General features: G+C 54.1%; 1 protein-coding gene across 9 annotated transcripts in view; it reads left to right on the plus strand.

Annotated features, from left to right (window-relative positions):
* Window positions 1–5513: 5513 nt before the first annotated feature.
* Window positions 5514–22571, plus strand: part of KCNG2 (potassium voltage-gated channel modifier subfamily G member 2) — an 85041-nt gene continuing 67983 nt past the window's right edge. For 3 of the 9 annotated variants that reach the window (XM_070275884.1, XM_070275885.1, XM_070275886.1), the window contains exon 1: window positions 5515–5851. The gene's annotated coding sequence lies outside the window, so the exon portion shown is untranslated. Of the gene's footprint in view, window positions 5852–6154; window positions 6448–6472; window positions 7629–10458; window positions 10702–22571 lie in introns of those variants that run through there. The other 6 variants (XM_070275882.1, XM_070275879.1, XM_023648032.2 and 3 more) reach the window with 6 other exon arrangements.

The raw sequence follows: 22571 nt of genomic DNA on the forward strand, positions 1-22571 counted from the left end.
GCCCTCTGTGGGGACTCAAGATGGGGCAGGGTGACGGGGCTCATGTTCTGAGAGGAAGAATTTAAAGCTCATTTACAGGCCGAGCAGAGACGGCACGCAGCCTCTTCCGTCTTGGGCCTGCTGTTTACCGTCCTCCGGGTTCCACCGTCAGTGCAGCCAACTGCACAGGGCGTTTTCTCCCCAATGTGGTTTGCAGCCTCCCGAGGGCGGCAGCTGGGTTTGCTGCGTCTTGTAGGCAAACAGGCGCTTAACTGACGTGTGAACAAACATTTCCTGAACCGGGTGGAGGTAAGTGATGTGTCCCCAGCACGTGAATGGCCGAGGACTTCATCTATTCACAAAGAGAAGAGAAGCATCTCTCTTCAGAACGTCCCTGATGCCACATAATTCACGAAGAACAGCAAGTCCCAATCACCAGAACTCAGTTCCAGGAGGCGCTGGACGATTCCAGGACTAGGCAACTCACATAGTCTAACGTTATTGCATCAAATTTGAGACTGTTTCCAAGAAGCACGACACAAGTGACATTGAATGAGCACAAAATTGATGGCGGTCGTCAAAGCTTCCCACACTCTACTGTGGACGTGAACTAAGTCAGAGACGCTCCTGCAGAAATGCTGTGGTGCTTACTGGATCAGGAACGTTTCATATCAAGAGCAGCTTGAGAAGTCTTATGTAAATCGCCACTGAGACACAGACTCTGAAAGCTTACAGATATAAAGCAACACAGCCGTGCCCGCTGGCCTCGACCACACACAGCCGCTGTCAGAAGAGAGAGGGACCTGGTATCAGGAAGAGCGCCTCTCTCCTCAGATGCCTGTGCAGCCAAAGATTCAGCGTGTGGAGCTCCTCCCTCGCCAACAGCGAAGAAAAAAGCCAATTGCTTACACCAAGAAGGAATGCACCGGAGGGCCTGTGGTCAGAGCTCACCTAAAACACCGTCCTATTCTTGAACCAGAAAGGCAAGAGGCAAAAGACCAGAGGATCTTTGCTGTCAAGAACATGCTCTGAGGGCTGGCCCGGTGGTGTAGTGGTTAAGTTCACATGCTGTGCTTTGGCGGCCCAAGGTTTATGGGTTTGGATCCTAGGTGTGGACCTACACGCGACTCATCAAGCCAGGCTGTGGCAGTGTCCCACACACAAAATAGAGGAAGATTGGCCACAGATGTTAGCTCAGGACCTGTCTTCCTCACCAAAAAAACAAAAACAAAACAAAAAACAGAAGAAGAAGAAAGAAAAAGAACACGCTCACAGCCCAGAAGACACAGTGAATAAGTGCACCCACATTTTAGTACACTGCTTCCATATTTGGAGTCCAATTAAGACAGAGTAACAGAAACGTGGGGCTGGGGATTTAGGTAGAGGATGAAAAGTGAGGGACAAAGGAGGAAATCTGAGAAAGCTCAAAGGGAGACTGCTCTCCCTGTGATGGGAAACGTTAGATCCATCAAAGCAGGAATGACAGAGCAGATGAGAGCTGTGGACCAGTGAAGAGCAACCCCCGTGGGAGAGAGACAGATCTCTGGGCGTATAGGAGAACCACAAAATGACCTGAAGACATAAAAGGCTGCAAACACTCAAGAGAAAGAACAATCAGAGAATAGAAATGCGGAAAGAGAAACGTTTCAAGCAGCAGCAGAGTGAGCGAGGGAAAGTCAGGCCTGGAGAAGGGCGCGGGGATCGAGGTCAGAGGAGCGGGGGCTCATTTGCCTCAAGGTTCAGAGAGGGAGGGTGACGGGTGTCAGAAATGGAAAGAAAGAAAAAGAAAGCTAAGAAGCAGGCAGATAAGCAAAGAAAAGAAAGGAGCATCTGAAAGATGACAGAATCAGGAGCAGACAAGACGTCATGGGAACTCTGAGAGCATTTCCCGGCCCCAAGACTAAGCACCAGCTGTTCCTTCAAGCTCTGAGCACCGAGAAGGGAACCCACAGACAGAAGGCGGCAGTGTAGCCAGGGGCTGAGGGGGTGGGAGGCAAAAAGGGCGCAGGGTTTCTCAGGGGTGGCGAAAATGTCCTATAGTCGATTGTGGTGATGGTTGCACAACTCTGGGAACATCCTAAAAACCACGGAATTACACAGTTTCACTGGGTGAATTTTACGGTATCTGTCTTTATTCCATCTCAGTAAAGCTGTGACACAAAAAACAAGGGGATGTACCATCTTGTTTTGAAAAGCATCCAAGAAATGAAAATTCGTGAGACTTATAGTTAAATATCTAGAAGAAAATTGCTAATTTGGAAAATATTGGTGAAGGAAGTCTTTAGACAAATTTAGGCCCGCTGCTGCGGACAAGGAAGCAGAAGCAGAACAGGCCCCCACACAAGGGGCTTCCACCTGCTGAGACAGAGATAAGTCAATACACACGCAAACTGTTTCCTCAAAGAAGTGAAGTTTCAATTCCATTCACAACAAGGATTTTCCACAGGTAACACAGAGCCGGTATTCACCAATACGTTACCATAGTCAAGAAATTGGGTCAAGATATGCCCATACGGATGTTTATGGCAGAGTATTTCATAACAGTGAAAAACTGGAGAAAACATAAATGTCAAACGGTAGAGTTTCAGTGGAAGTATGGTCCTTGCTGCTGGACGGAGTCTATGCCAGCGTTTAAAATGAAGTTGGAACCAGGAAATGTTGAAATGCTCATTTCCTGTTATGTGGTGAAGATCCAGCTCATGTTATAGTGCTATTTGTATATAAACAAACAGAACATATTTTTCCATTAGAAAAGACCAAAATGTCCTGGTAACAAAATGGTAACTCATGAGGTTTGAATGATGGAGATGGGAACGGCAGGGCATTTCCTATTTTCTCTTTCGTATTTTTCACTGAAAGTTTACTAACTTCTTTTTTTCCTTTTTTTCAAGATTGGCACCTGAGCTAACAGTTGTTGCCCATCTTTTTTTTCTTTTCTTCTTCTTCTCAAAGTACACAATTCTACGTTCTAGTTGTGGGTCTTTCTAGTTGTGCTGTGTGGGACGCCGCCTCAGCGTGGCCTGATGGGCGGTGCCGTGTCCACACCCAGGATCCAAACTGGGTGAAACCCTGGGCTGCTGAAGCAGAGCGACAAACTCAACCGCTCGGCCTCAGGCTGGCCCCAGTTCACCAGCTTTCTCCAATGACTGTGAATGACATACAGAAACATTCTGTAAACGTTTGCTCCTCTCCTAAAACAGAAGCTACACAAAATTGCCCCTTCGTCAATCAGGCCGTGAAGTCAGTATTCTTTGGAAAAAGCAGTGAAGAGTCTACGGGGAAAAATGGACATCGTCTTCTGCAATCCCCCGTGGACCACCAGCAATGCATCCATGAACTACAGGCAGTGCTGGGTCCCAGGACGTGTGGCCGACACCCTCAGCATCAGCCCCTCACTACGATTTCAACAGCGATCAGAAGTACAGAGCGAAGGGTGTGGAGGTCCAGAAACAAAGCAATGAAAGCACCAAAATGGAAGGAGATGCACACAATGAGGGAGAGTAAGGGGCCAAGGGAGGTGAGAAACACAACCAGAGCAAGGCTTAAATAAAAGGAGGCGCACACCCGGCTGTCCTCGCCGAGACACTGAAGGTGTGTACTTGGTGATGGGGAGACAGCCGCCTTCCACAAAAGGGCTGTCGACAGACGCGCTCCTCAGCGCACTCCACGGGCACAGCGTCCTCAGGAGGAAGCAGGGCAGCCCCCCCTCTCCAAGGACCCCAGACCCCGGTTTTCGGACATGTTCAGGGTTTCGTTTCAACATTCCTAAAACACTCTAGATCATGACTGTGTTGTAAGTGCCTGAAATAATGGGGATAATCGGTTTGTTTACTATGGGCCAGATGTAGGATTAACTAGGATTAACTCACTTACTTACCCAAACACTGCAGTGGGTCCTATGATCATCGCATTTTACAGCTGAGGGAACTGAGGCACAGGAAGTGAGTGACTTGGTCGAAGACACACAGACCTCTAAGTGCTGGACCAGGATTCTCACCCTCCTGGGCCAGCGAGCTTACACTGCGCTGTTTCAAAAAGAAAGGGTGAAAGTCGGCCAACTCTACAAAAGTCGTGTTAGACCACTTCTTTTGGCCCTCTCTCTTGGTGATATGGGTAGACTTACCAGTTCAGATGCCTGATTAGCTACCTTTTGATTTCAGAAAGGCTTTCGACGAAGTCTCCATTGACTTCTCCCAAACTAAATGGGAAGTGTGAGTTGCTAGAACAGTCCGGTTGGGAGGTAGATTGTGGCTGGCACAAAGGCCAGGCTCAAGGCAAGCTGGTTGTCAGCATCAAAGGGAGGCAGAGCTCAGCGGAAGCCCCGGGGCCCCGAGGACGCTCCCTCCTTTAGAAAATAGGGACCGTACTGACGACGTGGACTCACAATTTTCCAGTGGCTCGAGGTGAGGGAGGAGCTAATATGCTGCATGATAGGACTTAGGTTCTGAAACACCTGACGGGCTCACCAAAAAAGGTTAGTGAGAACTAACAAAATAAAATTTAATAGGAACAAATTATAACACACTGCACCAGATTTTAAAGAACCAAATGACTGGAAATTATGATCAGGAAAAATCAAACACAACTGCACAAGTAGACTGGAGAGAGCTAGAGATTTCTGTTGACTAAAAACCCAGGGTTGACTGAAAATGTGGTATGGTGGCAGAAAAGGCTGGTGAGCGTGTGGGCTGGATAAACAGAGGTCTAGAATCTAGAAAAGGTAGGTGACGGGCTAGTTCCACCCTGCATGTCACAGCAACCGGGGACCTGATACAAGGTGCAAGATACAGGGTCTGCAAGAGGCAGCAGGGTGGAGCTGGGTCTGGACGTCGCCTCCGTGTAGAAATCGTCCCTCCCCATCCACATTCATGCATATGGGAATCAGGCCACCAGCTGCCAGCATCACTGTGGTCCAGGCTCCAGGAGAGCTTTCCATAAGATGTTTGTTTATTGATGTTTTGGCGGGTGTTCCTCCGGGTTGGAGGGCTTCCGTGTTAAAGGGATTCTCTCCAAGTTCTGCCCCAACAGCTACAATATCCATTCAGCCGGCAGCAACTGCCCGGAAAGGCAGACTCTGCTGGCAACCGCAGCGGCCCCAGAAGTCCTCATTTCCTGCGGGAGAGGTGGCCTTTCAGGACCAGGGTGGTCAGGCCTCTCCTGCTCTGAAATTCGATGGGTGTTTCTATGGAGAAAAATCCTTCCTCCCAAGGTCTGGGTGCTCAGCCTCAAACTGGGGAGGAACATTTCCTTCTTGTTAATGCAAATGATGGAACATCCCTCATCAGAGATGGAATGTCGTAATCCAAGATCCATTACACAGACGCGTCTGGCATCGCTGGCCCCACACAGCAGGCTCTCCTGGTGACCGGCCAAGCGTCTCCAGACCCCACAAGTGGCCTTCCCCAGGGCCCTCAGGGCCCCGCCCACGTGGAAAGCTCCTGGTTCTGCCCCCTTACTGCAAGGACTGCTTTGGGGTGCGGTTACGGGGGATGGGAGGGGGGTCTATGCCTCCACTGGGAGTGTGTGCGGGCGCGCGTGGGAGCGGCGGTGCCTGCCGCGCTGGTGGGCGTGCTGCGCAGAGCTGAGTCCGCGCCCCATGCGCCCCCGGGGGCTGGCTCCCAGTGGACACAGCCCCAGGCTCCGGGCTGCTGGCCGCACAGCCGCGCCCGGGGGTCCGCTCGCCTCTGGGACCAGGGCCGGCGCGAGGGGGCGCCGCGCCACCGCGTCGGGGCGGATCCCCAGGCCGGCCGGGGGCGGCGCGCGGGGCGGCGCCGGACTCCACGGGCTGCGGGCTCCCGAGACGCCGCGCTCCGCCCCGAGGAGGCCGCCGGCCCTGAGAGCCGAGCGGCAGCCCGCGGAGTCCCGCCCCGAGGTAAAGTTGCACGCAGTGGGGCCGGAGGTCTACATCAGGGGGTCCTGGGGCCGGAGCGGGCGCAGGGGCGGGGAGGGTCTACACGGGAGGGTTCTGGGCAGGAGTAGGGCAAGGGGCACGCAGGAGAATCTACACTGTAGGTTCCTGAGGCCGGAGCGGGGACAGGCGGCTCGGCGGGGGAGGAGTGGTCTACACTGGAGTCTCTCGGGGCCGGAGCGGGGAAGGGGGCGCGCAGGTCTGCGCTGGAGGGTGGGGGATCCAAGCAGGGCAAGGGGGGCGCAGGCACCTGTCCCGTAGCGGCAATGGTCCGGCGCGCGCAGTTTTACTCGGTTGCGCGGTGGGGCGGCGAAAGAGATTGGGAAGGGATGTCTGAAGCGTCCTGCCCCCGTCCCGGGCCCCGCAGCCGCGGGCGGGGCTGTTCTGGGTACCGCCCCCGGCCCCCCTCAGGGCTCTGGGTGCGGAGTCCGGCGGGCGCCCGGTCGGAGGCGCGCGTGCTCGGCCGCTCCGTGCGTTTTCATGGAGGTCAGAGCGGCCGTGGCCGGGGCTGGGTTCCTGCCCCCGCCCCGTCTGTCCGCGTCGGATCTGCCGGAGCCCAGGTGAGAGGAAGGACAGGAGGTGCGAAGCGGCATCCGCGCCCCAGCGGGGTGACCAGGGCGGGGCACCCGAGTGGGTGACCAGGGCTCTCCCCGCTCCCGCCCTGGCTTGCTTGGTGGGCGCACCGGGTTCCTGCGAAGAGGGGGCGGGACGTGGGCGAGTCCCTGGCGCGCTGGTGCCCTTTCCTCACCGCTTCCTGCCGCCTTCATATACGCACCGGCCAGCGCACACACGCATACCTCCGACACACGCACACACTCCCGGACATGTGCTCACGGCCGCCCTCCCAGCCCTGCCTCCCCCCGGCACGGGCGCAGACCCGGGGCGCGGACCTGAATCCGGGAGACGGAGCCAGGCTGGGGAAGCCTCGCATTCTGCAAACTCGGAGCCCGGGCGCGCCTTGCGCCTCCCCGCCGGAGCCGGCCGCGGGGCTCCCACGCTCGTCCGCCGAGCATGGACCGGTGCTGGGGCTGGGGGCGCAGGGAACCTCGGCGCGCATGGCGGGGGGCGTCCGGCAGGGCGAGCTGGGCTCTCTCTGCGCCCCTAGCCCTCCCCTGAGCTCGCGAGTCTCCGGGGACCCCGGGGCGTCCGTGCGTGCGCGCGTGCTTGCGCTCCCGCGGTTTCGGGGGGACAGCGGAGCGCACTCGCAGCCCGCCTCCTTCCAGGGGATTCGGTTTCTAGTTTCTGGTTTCTGGCTCTTCGAGCAGAGCCGCAGACGTGGGCTGTGACTGCCTTTGTCACTCTTTGTCACCTCGTTTGAAACCCCAGCCCAGAGCTCGGTTTGGGCTCCACTGGATTCTACTTGGTCTTTAGAATTCTGGAAAGTCCTTCTTTTCCCTGCCTAGAGCCTCCCTTTCTCCTCCCTCTTCCTGGGGCTGCAAAGACCGCGGTTTCCTGAAGCGGCTCTCAAGGCCGGCGTTTGGAGCAAGCGGCAGTTGTAAAATGGATTTTGACTGTTGGTAAATCCCGGAATGCGTCCGCTGGGAGGTGCCTCCGCGGAGGTGCAGGAGGAAGGCTGGTTCGCTGCCCGGCCCTGCTCGGGGGCAGCCCTCGAAAGGGAGAGATCAGCTCGGTGAACCCCCCAAGGTCATCCCGTCTTCAAGGGGATGAAAGCGCAGGGACCAAGTCTGAGAAGTTTTCGTTTCTGCCGAGAAATCCAGGACGGATCCCGCAGACCCGACAGGTTTAAGCAGAAGAGTGCCCTCCTCCCCCCTCCTCTCTCCTGCCCTCCCCTCCTCTCCCCTCCCCTCCTCTCCCCTCCCCTCCTCTCCTCTCCCCTCCTCTCTCCTCCCCCCTCCCCTCCACTCCCCTCCTCTCTCCTCCCCCCTCCCCTCCACTCCCCTCCTCCCCCCTCCCCTCCCCTCCTCCCCCCTCCCCTCCCCCTCCTCTCCTCCCCCCTCCCCTCCCCTCCCCTCCTCCCCCCTCCCCTCCCCTCCCCTCCTCCCCCCTCCCCTCCCCTCCCCTCCTCCCCCCTCCCCTCCCCTCCCCTCCTCCCCCCTCCCCTCCCCCTCCTCTCCTCTCCCCTCCTCCCCCTCCTCTCTCCTCCTCTCCCCTCCTCTCCTCTCCCCTCCTCTCCTCTCCTCTCCCCTCCTCTCTCCTCCCCCCTCCTCTCTCCTCCCCTCCCCTCCTCTCCTCTCCCCTCCTCTCTCCTCCCCTCCCCTCCTCTCCTCTCCCCTCCTCTCCTCTCCCCTCCTCTCTCCTCCCCCTCCTCTCTCCTCCCCCTCCTCTCTCCTCCCCCCTCCTCTCTCCTCCCCTCCCCTCCTCTCCTCTCCCCTCCTCTCTCCTCCCCCCTCCCCTCCACTCCCCTCCTCCCCCCTCCCCTCCACTCCCCTCCTCCCCCCTCCCCTCCCCCCTCCTCCCCTCCCCCCCTCCCCTCCCCTCCTCCCCCCTCCCCTCCCCCCTCCTCTCCTCTCCCCTCCTCTCTCCTCCTGTCTCCTTCCCTCCCCTCCCCTCTTCTCTCTCCTCCCCTCCCCTCCTCTCCTCTCCCCTCCTCTCCTCTCCCCTCCTCTCCTCTCCCCTCCTCTCTCCTCCCCCCTCCTCTCTCCTCCCCTCCCCTCCTCTCTCCTCTCCCCTCCTCTCTCCTCCCCTCCTCTCTCCTCCCCCTCCTCTCTCCTCTCCCCTCCTCTCTCCTCCCCCTCCTCTCTCCTCCCCTCCTCTCTCCTCTCCCCCTCCTCTCTCCTCTCCCCTCCTCTCTCCTCCCCCTCCTCTCTCCTCCCCCTCCTCTCTCCTCCCCCCTCCTCTCTCCTCCCCTCTTCTCCTCTTCCCTCCTCTTCCCTCCCCTCCCCACCTCTCCCCTCCCCTCTCCTCCTGTCTCCTTCCCTCCCCTCCCCTCCCCTCTTCTCCCCTCTTCTCCTCTTCTCCTCTTCCCTCCTCTCCCCTCCCCTCCCCTCCTGTCTCCTTCCCTCCTTTCCCCTCCCTCCCCTCCCCTCCCCTCCCCTCTTCTCCTCTTCCCCCCCTTCCCTCCTCTCCCCTCCCCTCCTCTCTGAGACTGAATGTCGTGTACAGCTGCCTGCAAAGGCCTCACTTCATTAATAATTCCCACTTAGTCAATGGGATGGAATTGCTGTGGGTTCTTTTAAACTGTGAATTTTGAGGGCCAGTGTGGCTCATTTGGGGAGAGAAATCCATTTGGCTGTGGATCCCTGGGGCCGACCAGCCACACTCATACTAAGGATTATACAGTGTTGCCAAGAAAAGACTTATATCTGTATCTTAATTGGGGGCTGGTTATGAAAACTTCTTTGAGATTCTTTCCAAGACCAGTGCCAAATAGTGTTCTGATTCCTTTTTTCTTACAATTTATGTATTTCACTTTGCAAAAGTTTTTTTTTTTATAACTTGAGATTTCCATAATTTAAGGAAAAAATTGGGTGTTTTTGTAGGCATGGGAAGAAAAGGAGGGAAGCGAGTTCTTGGCTGGCACAGAAGCGGGAGGCTGTGCAGTTTTTCCTTCCAATGCCTGGCACAGAGTCCTGCGCATGCCAGCTGCTCAGAAAATATGTGCTGGCTGATTAATTGTTTGGTTATAATTAAGAGTTTCTACCCAGTGTATGGCTGGGAGCTGCATTAATAATTACAGGTGTATGTGCCATAATTAACAGGTTGTGTAGAACACATAGGCTGGCAGGAAATGATAAAATGTCGCGGTTTGCCCTGACAAAAGCAGGTGAGGTCCGAGTGTCCTGGGAGGGCTCCGTGCAGCCTCTTCCTCCTCTGGCCCCGTGGTTCTGGATGCTCTTCCTGGAAGAAGCTCCTGTTCCTCAGGCAGCAGGAGGGCAGGCGGGGCTGCAGGTGTCTGGAGTGGGAGGGAGAGCTCGGCTCCGCAGCGAGAGCGGCTGCGTGGGGGTGGGTGTGCAGGGGAGCAGATGGGGCATCGCCAGGGTGTGGGTGCCAGGGTATCGGGAGAAGCCAGGAGAAGGGCGCCCGGGACTGGAAAGATGAGCATGGTGGCTTTTACCGGTGAGACGGCTCCAGGAGGTCCGAGAAGAACGGCCTTGTGTGTCTAAATGCCTGAGTGCCTGTGTACTGATGGGCAACTTCACGAGAAATAGGGATGTTTTAGGGCCGAAGCATGGAGCTCCCCCACTGCCTGTGAGGTCACTCACTGTCAGACTGAGCAGGGATGTCGTCAGGCAGCCCCTGGGCCTGTGACTGAGGAGGGCAGCAGTGCAGGGAGGGGAACCGGTGACTGCCTCCCCCACTGCACAAGGCTGGCCCCACAGCCACAGCCTCCACTCCTGGGGCTGGTCAGGGCCCCGGGCTGCATCAGAGCCTGCCTTTTAACAGGGGATCAGTCTGTGTCCCGCAGAGTGAGGGCATGCGGGGTCCACTGGGCATTGAAGAAACACTATGGGTCTCTTTCACCGTCCTGTGCTTTCTTGAGAGCAGTTGCCCTTCAAGGGGCGCTGAAGCGGACGAGACAGAGAGGGTGGCCCTGGGCTCAGAGGCCAGTTGCCCGCTCCTGCCCCACCTGTGGGCACCTGTGGGCTTTCCTGGGCTCCTCTACCCAGCAGGTTTGTTTGTGAGAACAAACTCTATGGAACCTGGATTCGAGACCACTTTGCGGAGCCCCTGGAACTGAATGTCAGGTGGAAACAGATCACCAGAGGAAGGCTGGAGGGTCCACCCAGAGTCACGGCACTGCTACAAGGAATCTTTCTAAGCAATCCAGCTCGGCCTCCTCCTGTGGCAGGTGGAGTGGGACTGACCAGCAGCACACAGACTGGCTATCGGGAGCTTCGTGTGACTGAGTCACCGTAAGAACCGGGGGGGGGGGGGCGGGGTGCCCAGTCCTGTGAGCACGCGTCCCCGTCCCACGGGCCTGAGACGTTGGGCAGAACTGCTAAATGCTGATATTTTCTGATTCCTCCCACGTGGGGTGAGAAGGCTGGACAAAATAATGTCTTAGCTCCTGACATTTAGAGGAGAAACTTGTCTCGTAAAAAGAGACATCAGTAGTACGTTCACTCAAAATGGAAATGCCCAACATTGTAATCTGATTGTGTGTTTAGAAAATCTAACTGAAATGTAATGTCTAAACGGCACAGAAGACCTTTGCGTTGCTTTATTAAATTAATGAAGCTGAGACAGTGTGAGAGAATTCACAGAGCGAGACTGGACGCAGCTGTGACAGCAAACTGCCCCCTCGGCCCCCACTCCCAGGCTGCTCCTGAGGGGCTGGGCTGGGGCTGCAGCTCCGCGTCCCCACCACGCTGGTCCTGGACGGGCGGCTGGGCATCATGGCATCTCTTGATTTAGCAGCCCCTCCCCTTGCCTCCCCCAGCACACCTGCCCTCCGGGCCACACCTGCCCTGTCCCCGACCCTCAGTCCCTCAGGTCTCGGCCCTGCCTCCCCGTGGACAAGCCGACTCGGTGAGGACGGCAGACCAGTGCAGGCGGTAGCCAGAGCCCGGGTGGCAGTTCCCAGAACTTAATGAGCTTCCTGGATATTTTTAACCTTCTCAGATATTTAAACGATGGGGTTTCAATCTTAGATTAGACTTGGGGAGTGCTGGGCGTGTGAATTCGCAGGCTAGAATATGGGGCCCCACGGAGCCCAGAAACCCTCAGGCTAATCTGGATGCTCCTGCAGCTTCTTGCTAAATTCTGGCTTGAAGAGCCAAATTTATTTCTATAAAGGATTAGCGCCTGTGGGAGAGGCTGTGATCCCCGTGCTCCTGACGCTGCTTTCCTTCTCCTGGGCTGCGGCCTCTTGCCCAGGGCCTGGGGAGGGCTGTGGGGGACAGAGCCTGGCTGCCCTGGCTTCCCGGCCCCACGCCCCTGGCCGGTGTCTCCGCAGTGCCCACCCCTTGTGTGGGCTGAGGTCCTTGCCGTGGATGCATCCCGACTGCCCCACTAACCCTCAAGGGCCCTGCTGACCTGCTTCCGGCCACACCCAGGGGCTCAGTGTGGTGGGGGGCTGGGGCCTGGGGCTTCAGGTTCTCAACAGGAGTCCTGGTGAGTCTCTGGTGGGGAGGCTGGAAACGCTGTTCTGTGTGCAGCTGGCATCTCTGTAGTGAGACCGAGGAGAGGAGAAGGGCCAGCATTTCTTACATCTCAGGCGTAGTTCGTGTGTTCTGGGTCGCAAAAGAAAACGTATTTCTTACCGTGGGTTCAAAATAATGGAAAGACCTTGCCCAGCGCTGTGTGTGCAGAGGCACCCAGGTCTCCTTTTCAATGAATTCAGCTTAGTTGGATTTAGCACCTAGTTGGGAAGCAGAGGACAGGGCCTGGCCGTGCACGGTGGGCTCAGGACCCCTGGAACTGGCTAAGTGGGCACTGGTGGGTTCCCCCATCCCCGAGATCGAGGTTGCTTCCGCCGTCCCCTCGGGCAGAAGCACGTGTGTGTGCTGAGCCACCAGCCGCCCTGCCGGCCGACTTCCAATGGTCTCCCTGGATATGCGTGTCCAGCCCGAGGCTGGCGCGGCCAGGAAGTGGGCTCCCTCCCTGTTTTCTTTCTTTCCTTTTTTTCTGGATGCAGGGAGCTATCTTTGTGTGTAGATTAACAGGAAAAAAAGTGCACAACAAGTTTTATATCCGTATATTTTATTTAACATCATAGCAATTAGTGCAATGGAGTGAAATGCGTCAGTGAAATAAAAGTCAAAAATAGGAAAGAAAAGATGTCCTTCTGTGGGGGAAGGGATAGACTGGTACATCCATTCCATGAAGTACTACTTTGCAACAAAAAGGAACGAGCTATTGATAGACCGGATAACTTGGGTGAATCTCTGGGGAGTTGTGCTGAGTAAAATAAGCTGGTCTCTAGTCATCATTCTGCATGATGCCGTTTATATAACATTCTTGAAGTGACAGAGTTATAGATGGAGGACGGATGCGTGGTGGCCAGGGTGAAGGAGAGGTGGGAGGGGATCAGTGTCTGGAGGCCCTGGGGCGGTGGATGCCCTGTGTCTGGACTGGGTCAGAGCCAGCACCCTGGCTGGGGGATTGGGCTGCAGTTTTGCAAGATGCTACCATTGGGGAGGCTGGGCAAAGGGCACTCGGGGTCTCTCTGTGTTGTTTTTTCAACTGCCTGTGAATCTACAATTGTCTCAAAATAAGGTTAATTTTAAAAATGGTGGGGGCTGGCCCAGTGGTACAGTGGTTAAGTTCCACATGTTCCACTTGAGTGGCCCAGGTTCGTGGGTTCAGATCCCGGGCGTGGACGTACACAACCCATCAGTCATGCTGTGGCAGCTACCCACATACAAAATAGAGGAAGATTGGCCACAGATGTTAGCTCAGGCACAATCTTCCTCGGCAAAAAAACAAAGTAACAGATTTCATATAAAAGTTTAGTAAAAGTTCTGGATAATTAAGTCCACCTTAAGAGTGGTTACCTTGAGGAATAGATTTGGTTTGAAGGGGATGGTGAAGGTGGACACGTACTTTTTACTCTACACGCGTCTGTATTTTGTTATTTCTTACAATGAAAATGTATTTGTGTGTTAGTAATATAACTTAAAATATATTTATCTTGGGGGTAAGGAACGCTTCTCAGAGAAAGTGACTTTAATATCCAAAAGCATCATTCTTCGCAGCATTCATGAGACAGTATCTGGCTCTAAATTAATACTGAAGTAACGTCCTGTGACAGGGAGATGGTAGACGTCAGGGCCCGTCCTCAGGTGAGGCGTGATGCACCGTTTGCCCATGTGCTTGCAGACAGTGTAAACGGGGTGCGGGTTGGGGTGGGAGTTGTGACCTCCAGTGGAATCCAAGAAGAGACAGCATCACACTCCTACCGGGTCCCAGTGTCAAACAAAGGACCACGACTCAGTGAAAACGTGGGTGTCTCCTCAGCGTCCTCAGTGTCACCACCCTCCACGCCCACCGTCCCCCTCCAACCGGATGGCACACGACCCAAGCCCTCGTCCTCAACAGTCTTGCTAAACCTTTCTGTCTCATTGTCCAGGAGGGAGGCAAGAGGAGAACCTTGGAAATGGGGTCTGAGCACCTGAGCTTGAGAGCTGCCCCGGGAGGGCTGTCCCGAGCCCCTGCCATGGAGGTCCTTCCTCCTCGCGCAGCGCCCTGCCCGTCTCCCCTTACCCGGTGCCCACGCCCGCTCGGCTGGCTGCCCTGGAGCCCGGCGGCACCTGCTGCAGCTGCTGTGCAACCGCTGTGTGAATTTAGCCAACGGGTAAAAACACACAAAGGAAGATCAGAATTTTCAGTGGTTGTCTGTGGTGATGGGATTAAAGATATTTTTTCCTTCTCTTTTATTGTACTGCCCAATTTTCCATTCTTCCCGTGGGTTAGTTTTATAATTGGAACATTATCTTTTATGAAGATGAACGTCTAGGACTCATTTAGGCAAATTAATGTAGAGAAGAATAAGAAACATCCAAACCTATCCTTCTTATGGATGAAAGAAGAGAGAAGGAGTGTCGCCTCCATCCTGGGGAGGCTCCGCCCTCGAGCGCCCATCAGCTGGCCAGTAACATGGGTGTTTTTGCAGAATGGACAAGGTTCAGGTGCTTCCTTCGTGGATGGGAGGCTGAATCTCGGTGGGATAATATCATGATCCACTTCGGCCAAATTAACCCCCTAGTCCAGTCAAAGCAGCTGACTCTGTGGGGCGACTGTGCAGTGTGCTCAGGGGCGGGAGGAGGGACGGGCTTCTAGTGGGAAGACCGGGCGAATTGATGGGGGAGTCAAACCACAGCTCCCCCAGCTTGTAGTTGGCGCCCAGGATGCTGGAAATCACCTGCTTTTATATCCTTCCATGCAAAGCTCTAAACCTCATTAGACCATGCTGCTCAGAGCCAGCTCAGGGACCTGCAACCCTGGGGATGTCGTGTCCCTGAGCCGCTATTTGGCAGCCTCGTGTGTGCCCTCCTCAGAGATGGCAGATGGGAGACAATGCAGAGTGGTGGCAGCGGGGCCTAGGAGTGGGGTCCCAGGCCCATGGAGCAGCTAGCTGTCCTCTGTTGGTGGCTTCTCGCTGCCCTCTGGGGCCGCATCTCCGGGTGGTTCCCCAGGCCAGCCGCCTCTGCTGTGCTCCCCCTCTCTGCAGCTGATTGTTCATTGGGATGTCAATCCCCACTGGGAGTGAAACTTTGACTCATTCCAGTTCACTGCCTTCCTTCCGGAAGTGGATAAAGGGCGCATTTCAAATTGAATTAAAAGGCTGTTAACGCACGTGCAAGTGAGATGAATAATGAGTCATTTCCTCTTTCTCATGAACATGAGACGTTCTCGTGGGCCTGACCGAGTGGGACATGGGGAAGCATTCGCTGACCTTGAGTGGGGCCGGCAGGCGTGTGGGGCAGTGGACAGGCGGCCGGGCACGGTGGGGAGCGAAAGCCAGGACCCAGGAACTCGCCAGCTCACACGTGCAGGATATGCCGATCTTATTCCTGAGCAAAGCCAATGCCTGGGTGCGGGCGGCGGGCAGCAGCCAAGCTGCAGAGCTCATGCAGCCTTAAAGCTACAGTTGTCATGTGTGATCGTCCACAGGTTGTCAGGTGTATTTGTCACGCAGCTATCACACATGGCTGTCACATGGTTGTGACACACGGCTGTCACACAGGTAGTCACACTTTTCATATGCGGTCGTCACACCTGGCTGTCACACGGCTGTCACTGTGGCACGGTCAGCAGGTATTTGCTGGTGTCACTTCTCTGGTCACATCGAGCTTTCCAGGATGCCCTGCTCTCTCTTTCCCTGTCAGCACCCCCGGCCCCCACTGATGGCACAGAGGGCTGCCCGCCGCCTCCCCTGCAGGATCCTGGACTATGTTCCTTTGCCCACAGCACCTTCTCTGCTCGCAAGTGCCTTGTTCTTGGCCCTGAGCACCCCTTCCTTCAGTGCACGGCTTTTGACCCGTTGAAAGGCCTGGTCGGGGAGGGTTGCTGTGAAACCGTCAGCAGGCAGGACATGCGTGCTTTCCAAGGACGGTGTGTGGGGTGGGGGCAGGCACTGCAGCTCGTCTCGCCCCCCTCACTGTGCCTACTTGAAGCAACCTGCTCGCGGCCCCCTCACCGGACAGACTTGACCTGCCGCAGACACTGCAGTGGCAGACACTGTCCCAGTCGGGAAGCGTGAGTGCGTGGACCACAGTTTGCTCTCCCATCCCAGATCCACGTCAGGCGACCCTGAAGGAGGACCTTGAGGTCAGATGAGAGGGTAAGACAAGCTGCCCCATCATCTCGAGGAGGGTGCAGACAGAAACCGCTGCGTGAGACCCCCAGTGTGAGGAGGCCATGGCGGGGAGCACAGTGCAGTGGCGCAGCCCTCCTCCGCCACGCGATGCTCCTGGATTCCAGGGTCTCAAGAAGCAGAAGCGCCGACAGCCTTGGCGAGGCTCCCTGAGGTTACTGCCGTCCCCGCCTCCTGTGCCGGGTCCCCACACTTTCCATAACAAACGTGCATTAGTAAGCTAGGAAACTATTTGAACGGCAGAGAATATGTTCCTGAAACAAGTGATATAAGTATTTATTTTTGGAACTCGGACTGTTAAAGTCAAATTATATAAAAATTAAATGACACCAGTTCATTCCAGGGAGACTGTCATGTGGCAGCCCTCTTTCCCGGTGCACTGGATTTCCCGCTGTGCTTTCACACCAGCTCCACCTAATCTGAGAGCTCGCTCAAGACTGCCTGCATTCCCCGCCCTGAAGAGGTCGGACTGACAAAGAAGGGTTTGTGCACTGCTGGGCCCCTTCGCCTCACGCTGTTTCCCCCGCTGGCCTCCTGCGACCGTGTGGTTTCCCTCTTCAGAACACGTAGACGTGTTCACCAGGACGTGAAAGTAACGTTTCGTCGTGGTAGGAATAGTTGATGTTTGGTTCGTACTAAAATGACAGGACTGTCTGAACTGAACAACGGCCCCTCCCGTGCATGGCCTCCAGGTTTCTCACACGGTGACTCGGGGCTGTTCTCGCTTCTGGTGTTACAGATACAGGAACCGAGACACAGAGTAGTCGACTGACTAGTAACAAACCTCGATCTTCAGCAGCCTGGATGGGGCAGAAGCCCTTGAGTCTTTCTTGGCCAGGGTGTCCGGAGCTGAGGGGCAGATTTTAACCTTGAGGTAATTGGTACGAGGTGTGGTGGCTGCTGAGCCGGGAAGAGCCAGTGCTAGGAGCAGGCGGGGCAGTGGTGACTCGGAGATTGCTCTTACGTGCTGGCGGCGTCTCATTTTTGTAGCTTTGCTGACCTGGGATCCTGTATGGATTGTCCTGAATAATCACAGAGGAATGTGATTCTGATGGTCTTGTCACCAATTAGTTAGATTGCAGGGGTCGTGGAGAAGTTCTTTTTATCTTTCCAACACGTTAAGACGCGAGTACCTGGGCAGGTGTCCAGCCTGGGCTAGTTACCCGTGGAGCTCTGAGCATGGCTTCACCAAGAGCAGGAATGTGACCCAGTGCGGACAGAGGTGGGAGAGGGAGGGAGGCAGGTCCCAGGGAGGTGGATCCTGGTGAGGGGGAGCCTCGAGGACCTGGAGCTGGACTCCTCCGCAGACTAATTCATCCAGGAGGTGGCCCAGGTGGGAAGGGTGAATGAGGAGGCCTCTCAGAATCTTCTCCCTTCCTCTTGACTCTGGGTCCAGTCTTCAGTCTCGGAGAGGGGCCCCAGTTCCCAGCTTCCTCCTGGGAGCAACAGCGCAGCTGCTCCTGCATGGCAGTCAGCTGTGGGCTCAGCTGCCGTCCTAGCCCCTCGGATGCTGCGAGTCTGTGAGTGCACCAAGGCACAGCCTGCTCGCTGGGGAGGGTGGTTATGCAGCTTCTGGGGGGCACAGGCATGCTGCTCGCGACTCCACCACCTGACACCAGTGGTTCTCCCCAGGAATCGCGCGTATTTCTCTGTGAATGTGAATCGTGTGTCACCCGCTCTAGAGATTCTGAACAAGTCTTCTAAGAGGCAGGACGTTTGAATTGAGAGAAAACGGAAGTTTAGGAATCTTGAGGGCTGGCCTGTGTGAGCTGGTGGCCAAGGCCTGGAAGGTCCTGAGCCTCAGGTGCCAGAATTCCTTAAGGAGTCTGTGAGTCACGTTTGGATCTGTAAACGATACTTTCTTCCTGATCCTTGTGCTCTCAAGAACTAATCAGTGATAAGAGCCTAAGCAACTACATGGCTTTGGAGGTTTCTGTATTGTGGCAAAATACACATAACGAAATTTACCATTTTAACCATTTTTAAGCATACGGTTCAGTGGCATTAAACACATTCATAATGTTGTGCAGCCATCACCATCCATCCCCATAACTCTTTTCATCTCATAAAACTGAGACTCTGTCCCCATTAAACAATAGCTCCCATCTCCCCTCTCCCAGCTTCTGACACCCACCATCCTGCTTTCTGTCTGTACGATTTTGGTGGCTCTAAGAACCTCATGTAAGTGGAGTCATACACTATTTGTCTTTTTGTGACTGGCTCGTTTCACTCAGGATAACGTCCTCCAAGTTCGTCCACGCTGTAGGATCTTGCAGAATTTCCTTCCTTTTATGGCTGAATAATATTCTACTGTATGGATATACCACATTTTGTTTATCCATTCATCTCTTGTTGGAAGCTCCCACCTGTTGGCTGTTGTGAATAATGCTGCAATGAACATGGTGTACAAATGTCTGTTTGAGTCCCTGCTTTCCATTCTTTTGGTATAAACCTGGACGTGGGTTTGCTGGCTCATATTGTGATTCTATTTCTAATTTTCTGAAGAGCTACAATACTGTTTTCCACAGCAGCTGCACCATTTTTATCCCCATCACCAGTGCCCAAGGCTCCAGTTTCTCCACATTCTGGCCCACACTTGTTATTTTCTGGGGGAGGAGGTTAGATAATAGCCATCCTGATGGGTGTGAAGTGGTAACTCATCGGTTTTAATTTGCATTTCCCTCATGGCTAGTGATATTAGAACCTCTTTCATGTGCTCGTTGGCCATTTGTATATCTTCTTTGAAAGAATGTCTATTCAAGTCCTTTGCCCATCTTTAAAATAGGATTTTTTGTTATTTTTGAGTTGTAGGAATTCTCTATATATTCCAGATATTAATCCTTTATCAGATGTATAGTTTGAAAATATTTTCTCCTTATAATCTGATCTGTGGGTTGTCTTTTCACTCTGTTGATAGTGTTCTTTGGTGCAGAAAAATTATTTAATATTGATGAAGTCCCATTTGTCTATTTTTGCTTTTCTTGCTTGTGCTTTTGGTGTCATATCAAGAAACCATTGCCAAATTCAATGTCATGCATCTTTTCCTCTAAGAGTTTTACAGTTTCAGGTCTTTGATCCATTTTTAGTTAATTTCTGTGTGTGGTGTCAGATGAGGGTCCAGCTTCATTCTTTGGCATGTGGATGTGCAGTTTTCCAAAACCACTTGTTGAAAAGACTGTCTTTCTCCATTGAACAGTTTTGGCTCCTTTGTCAAAAATCGTTTGACCATATATGGAAGCGTTTATTTCTGGGCTCTATTCTGTTCCATTGATCTGTATGTCTGTCTTTATGCTGCTACCACACTGTACGACACTAGAGTTTTGTAGTAGTTTTGAACTCCAACTTTGTTCTTTTTCAAGATTGTTTTGGCTGTTCAAGGGCCCTTAAGGTCCCACATGAACTTGAGGATGGACTTTTCTATTTCTGCAAAAACATCGTTGGGGTTTTCATAGGGATTGCACGAATCTACAGACCGCTTTGGGTAGTATAGACACCTTAACAATATCAAGTCTGCCCATCCCTGAACATGGAACTTGTTTCCAATTATTTGTGTCTTCTTTCATTTCTTCCAGCAACTTTCTGTAGTTTTCTGCGAGTGGTCTTTCCACTCCCTGGTCAGGTGTATTCCTAAGTATTTTATTCTTTTTGATCCTGCTGTAAACGGAGTTGTTTAAAATTTACAATGACTGGGGCCTTGGCTGCAGCCCGCTTGTAAAGCAGGGGTGACCTAGCAGCCCTTTTAGGTGCCGTCCCCATCCACACACACCCCCTTCCTTGAGCCCCTGCTGCAGAGCCGCCCTCCTGCTGCCTCGGCCGTGAGGGCCTCCCCTCCACCTCCGTCCCGCTGTGTCACCCATGGACCCGTCCAGTGAGGCAGGGATGGCCATTGGGACACTTCCGCCAGGTTTCTTCCTGCTAATGTCCCTGTGCCTCCATAGGACTGACTTCCTAGAGAAGAATATGCGCCTGATGCTGCTGTTTCTGCAGGGGGTCTCCCCCACGTCCAGAGCGGTGACACCCCCCCCCCCACCGCCATGAGTCCCTGCCGCTGCAGTGACTCCGCCTGCAGGACCTGACGACCCTGCAGGGCAGGACGTGGCTTTACTCTCTCAGCCCATTTGTGCCTGTCGCAGCCATGAGTAAAGGAGAAGGTTTCCCATGGCTGCCAGGAAACAGCATTTCTCCTAAAAATTTTGTTTTCGGAAACCTGAAAGTCAAAGCAGCCGCACACGAGTCCCTCAGAGGGGGCGTGAGGAGTCGCACTGGGTCCATGTGGCGCAGCAGAACTTGGGGCGGGCTTTCCCAAGCAGGAAGTGGCCTTGCCTCCGGGAGACCGCAGTGCCGGAGTCAGCTCATGCCTGCAGGAACTCGTGTGCCCGAGACAGACACAGTTCCTGGAAGAAGTGTCCAGAAGGTATCCTCCTTCCAAGCACTGGGCTCGGGGTGCTTTGAGTGTCCTTTCGGGGTAGCCAGAGGTGGGCATCTGGCAGCCCTTGCTGTTAGAAACAACCCCCCCCCCCCCGCCCCCCAGGTAGCTGTGAAGAGCCATGGCCCCAAGGCCTGGCCAGGCTGCTGGGCATACTGCTGACACATGGTCCAGCCTCGGGGCCCAGGGCCCAGCCACGTGCCTGGCCAGCGTAGATGCTCAGCGACCTTCTGTGCATTGAATGAGAAACTGAGGCATGCGTGAATAGTCAAGAAGTGAAAGAAAGAAAATTAGGAAGAGAGGAGCAGAGGGGCACACAGGACAGTGGAGCAGCAGCGCCGGCACAAGACTCCTCCCCTTTGGTCCTCTAGGCCAGCGAGGAGCCGTGGCCACATGGGGAGGCCGGGGGCCAAGGCCACAGGCCCACAGGACGTGGGACAAGCAAGAAGCCCACAGAGGGACTCTGGGCAAGCTGATGCCTGGAAGGGGCCCAGGACACAACCCGCCGATGGCAGCGTGGGGCAGTGCATTGCGACCTGGCTCTTGCAGAGCACCCGCCCTGTGACTTGGCACACAGCCTCACTGAGCCATGGAACCTTTCAGGTGGCCCCATAGGTGTGGCTGGGGCTCAGGTCACAGAGCTGGAAGCCAAGGGGGAGGGCTGCTGCTCCAAGCCCTGGGCTCCCTCTCGCACCCCCTGCACGTCCCCATCACGGTGACGGACTTGGCGCCTGTCCACACCCGGCGCCACACTGGGCATGTGGTCTACACAGTGTCTGCTCTGATTGGGCTGCGTCAGGGCCTGACAGGTTGAGCGTCATGCCCGTCATGAGTCATGAGGCATCTCGTGATCACTCTGCTCTGCTGTACAGATGGGCTTGGAGCTCAGCTCAGGACTCGGTCAGGCCGGCACAGCTGGCTGGCCAGAGCCAGAGGCTGTCCACCACATAAAACATAGAATTTGCCATTTTAACCATGTTCAGTTGTACCGTTTAGTGGCATTAACTACACTTACCATGTCATGCAACCATCAATACTACTTGCAAAACCTTTTCATCACCCCAGACAGAAACCCTGTGCACATTAAGCAATAAGTGTGCTTACCCTGCCCTCCAGCCCCTGGGAACTTATACTTACTGCCTGCACAAATTTGCCTGTTCTAGATATTTCCTAGAATATCGGTCCTTTTGTGTCTGGCTTTTTTCACTTAGCAGAATGTTTTCAAGTTTCATCCATGTTGTAGCAGGTGTCAGTACTTCATTTCTCTCTGTGCTAAAAAATATCCCGTTGTGGTTATAGACCACATTTTGTTTATCTGTTCATCTGTTGATGGACACTCCCACCTTTTGGCTATCGTGAATAATGCTGCTGAGAATACTGGCTTACATTTATCTGTTGGAGTCCTTGCTTTCAGTTATTTAGAGTATATACTTAGGAGTGAATTGCTGGCTCATATGGTAACTCTATGTTTATTTTTTTGAGGAATTGTCAGAATGTTTTCCTCAGCAGCTGCACCATTTTACATTCCCACCAGCAATGTACCAGGGTTCCAGTTTCTCCACATTCTTGTCAACACTTGTTATTGTCTGTCTTTTTTATTATAGTTATCCCAGTAGATATGAAGTGGAAACTCACTGTGGTTTTGATTTGCATTTCCACAATGGCTAATGATTTTGGTCACCTTGTCATGTGCTTGTTGGCCATTTGTGTATCTTCTCTGGAGAAATGTCTGTTCAAGTCCTTTGCCCATTTTTAAACTGGGTTGTTTCTCTTTTTGTTGTTGAGTTGTAGGAGCTCTTTATATATTCTCAATATTAAATCCTTATCAGATATGTGATTTGCAAATATTTTCTCCCATTCTGTGGGTTGTCTTTTCACTCTGTTGAGAGTGTCCTTCAATGCACAAAAGTCTAATTTTAATGAAGTATGACTGATCTGTCTTTTCTTTCCTCATGTATCCTTTTCATGTCATATCTAAGAATTGCCAAATCCAAGGTCATGAAGATTTGACTCTGTTTTTTTCTAAGAGTTTTATACTT

Source organism: Equus caballus, chromosome 8 (genome assembly GCF_041296265.1).
Source record: "Equus caballus isolate H_3958 breed thoroughbred chromosome 8, TB-T2T, whole genome shotgun sequence".
NCBI classification, from domain to species: domain Eukaryota; kingdom Metazoa; phylum Chordata; class Mammalia; order Perissodactyla; family Equidae; genus Equus; species Equus caballus.